Source organism: Anser anser, assembly GCF_964211835.1.
Source record: "Anser anser genome assembly, chromosome: 16".
NCBI classification, from domain to species: domain Eukaryota; kingdom Metazoa; phylum Chordata; class Aves; order Anseriformes; family Anatidae; genus Anser; species Anser anser.
In genome coordinates, this window is record NC_139737.1 from 13,237,213 (window position 1) to 13,240,258 (window position 3,046).

A 3,046-nucleotide genomic window follows, 5' to 3' on the forward strand; every position below is an offset into this window, starting at 1 on the left:
TCCACAGTAACAACAAAGCCCATCAAAGACCTTTTCCTGCTTTCCCATCTTCTGGATTTGTACATTATGTTCCCCATAACACCCTCATCTCTCAGGGCCATAAATGCATCACAGGGAAGGCCACCGAGGCACCATGCTGGGACCTAAACTGGGATTTGCTGGGATGGGGATGGGAAACAGTTTTAGTTTTTGCCCTTTGACAGAATCGCCCAAAATTATTGAAATTCAACCTACATAGGCACCTAATCAGGATTTCTTTCCCTTGCACTGCCTGTTCTGTCAGCTGCTAAAGGTCTTATAAACCAAAGCTATCCTTGCTTTTGGTGCTGGGAAGAATTTTGAAGCTCCAGAGCAGAAAAGATATATTGTCTCTAGCAATCAAAAATCAATGTGTTTGACCATAAGATCTGCTTGTGCTTGAATGTTGCTTGGTAGATGAATTAGAAGGTGCTTGTTGGCTGAATTACTCAGCAGCATCAGCTGATGGCTGAGCATCTCTTTTCTTCCCTTGCCGTGGTGCACAAGGATGGTCTAATCTGGGGAGTGCTGGGGCCACATTCAACCTGCCCACCAGTTGTGTGCCCTGGAAGGGGAGAAACAAAAGACCTCAGCTCTAAAAGGCCCCAGCACAAGCCAATCCGAGGGCAAGCTGTGGTAACGGCCAATTATGATGGTATTATAAAAGATGGCATTACAGCACTGAAAGTATTGATTGAACCTTTAGCCATTGCAGGCATTGAAAGAGAGAAAAAGAATGAGTGTGAGATCAATATATGCATCTTTAGACCTATTTATCTCTGGGTGATTTTTCCATTCCCCTTCCTGTTCGATATGGCATAATTTACCTTCATAAAGTGTTCAGCGTCAGGGGTCCATTATCAGAGTAATCAGTTTTGATTAGTAGAGAAAGGGTACAAAATTGTTTAGCCTCTAGATAGAACTGTGAAAAGTGAGTAAACTATGCTTGACAGCACCTAATGCAGTTAGAATGTAGACTTAATTTGATTCCAATTCTTTATGGCTTTCTGTGATTTCAAGCATCTATTGGTTTGTTAGAAAAATATAATAGGAAATGGGCCATGGCAGGTGGGAGGGGAGAGGGAGGAGAGAGATAATTTAAGTTTGCAGGATGCAATTTTCCTCAATATAAACATTCTAATGCAATTTGATGCCCATTGTGTTTTGGTGCGCCAGGCGGGAGCTTTTATTTTGCAGATTTATTTTTAGCACTCTGAGTTTATACAGGGGTAACCCAAGCCAATGGTTGGTTGCTTATTCCCAGTGCCACGAGCCAAGCTTTAGAAGTTCTGACATGCAATATGGACATGGGAGCTGAGGCTCTTTCACTCATACAATCCTCCAGTGCTAGCATCTCCTTAGCTTGATTTTGCTCTTTTTAAAACCGAGTGGAGAAATCATGTAAAATCCATTAATGGTGGCAGGGCTTTACGAGATCCTCTAGTGAAGTATGCATGCTGCTTTGAAGTCAGTCATTAATCAGGATGTGATTAATGCTACTGAGTGTGCCATCTGTGTGAAAGGAAAGGCAGTTAGGATTTCACTAGGCAATGACTTCACCCTGCTCCAGTTCTCAGCACACGTAGCAGAACAGCAGTACGGCACGCTGGAAGTGTCGCCTGATTTCCCAAACTTCTGTAATTAGATGGTTTGAGTTCAAGTATTCAAGAAATTAGGTGAAAGATTTCTGTCTATCAGGTGAGGAAGGGACCTCTGTACAGCACTGTTGATTTGGGACTACAGAGAGGGGAGGTTTGTACTCGAGAGGCCAAGGATGAAACCTTCTGGACGCGTCTTTGAAATACTGAGATAAGAGGACTTCACTCTGCATTTACCTGCGATAAGAGAACTTCCTACAGGACCTATCTCCGTGTTTCATTGCTCGTCTTGTTGCTCTGTCTTTACGGGATAAATTTAAGCAGCATACTGTTTAAATGCAGAAAGCAGTGAGAAGAAAGGCCTCTGCACTTGTGCAACGTGTTTCTTGATCTACCTCATCGTAAAGACTGCAGGGCTCTGGGACAGGACCCTTCTACCTCACACAGCCCATGGTGCCCCTGCGTGCCTCCAGCTCTGTCCTCCTTCATCTTGCCCCGGACCCTTCAGTCTTCTGAAGTATTTTTCCTCAAAGTACACCAGAGCTGCAAGAAGAGCTCTCTCCTCCTCTGCTGAGTGCATGAGGTGTCAGAGTCAGGGTGAAGGCTGGGTGAGGAGCTGCAAATTAACTGTAAAGCTTCCTGTGACACTACAGGGTGTTAAAGAATTTTGGATTGGTCATAAATCAACAATCTTGGCAAACAGGGCAGAAGAACCATTTATTCTTGACCATTTTAGACCCAAACCATTTAAAGTCAACTTCAAAATGTTTTCTCATTTCACGTGAAAATATGGTAAAATTCTGCAACTGTCAAGATGAAACTTCCCTACTTTTTCCCCCATGAATTTATTGGTAGGATTTTTGAAACACTTATCTTTACAATTCAACAATTTGAAACAATTATCCATTCACAAAGTACTTTGGTTGACCTGAATCTGTGTTTATCTGAGTGGGGCTGGCCTTGGCACATCCCTGACGGGGATAACACATCGGGGCTGTTATCCATCATTCCAGGGCTCAGCAATTAGCCCTATAGCCTGTACCAAAAGGGGCAATCAGCACTTGATGAGATGTGTCCCAATCCCCACCACCTCTTTCTCTCCATTTGCAGGAAGCTGTTGTGAAGATTTAGTTTGTTTCGCATTAGGTAAATAATCAGTTGCAGTGGGAGGCATGGGCAGCTGGCCGGTCGCCCAAAGGTGCCTGCAGCAGGAGAGGCACATGGGGCTGCCTGCTGCTGTAACATCTTATGGGAATGTACAGTTGGCACTAAAACCTGAGTGTGCCAGCTCCCAGCTGAAGCCCTTACACCCTGCTCAGATACCCATGTTGTCCTAAATCCCCCCACTTTTACTTTTCCCTCTTCACCTTCCCCTTTCCTCTCCACCTTCCCCTTTTATTTATTTATTTATTTCTTCCTACAGAATCACA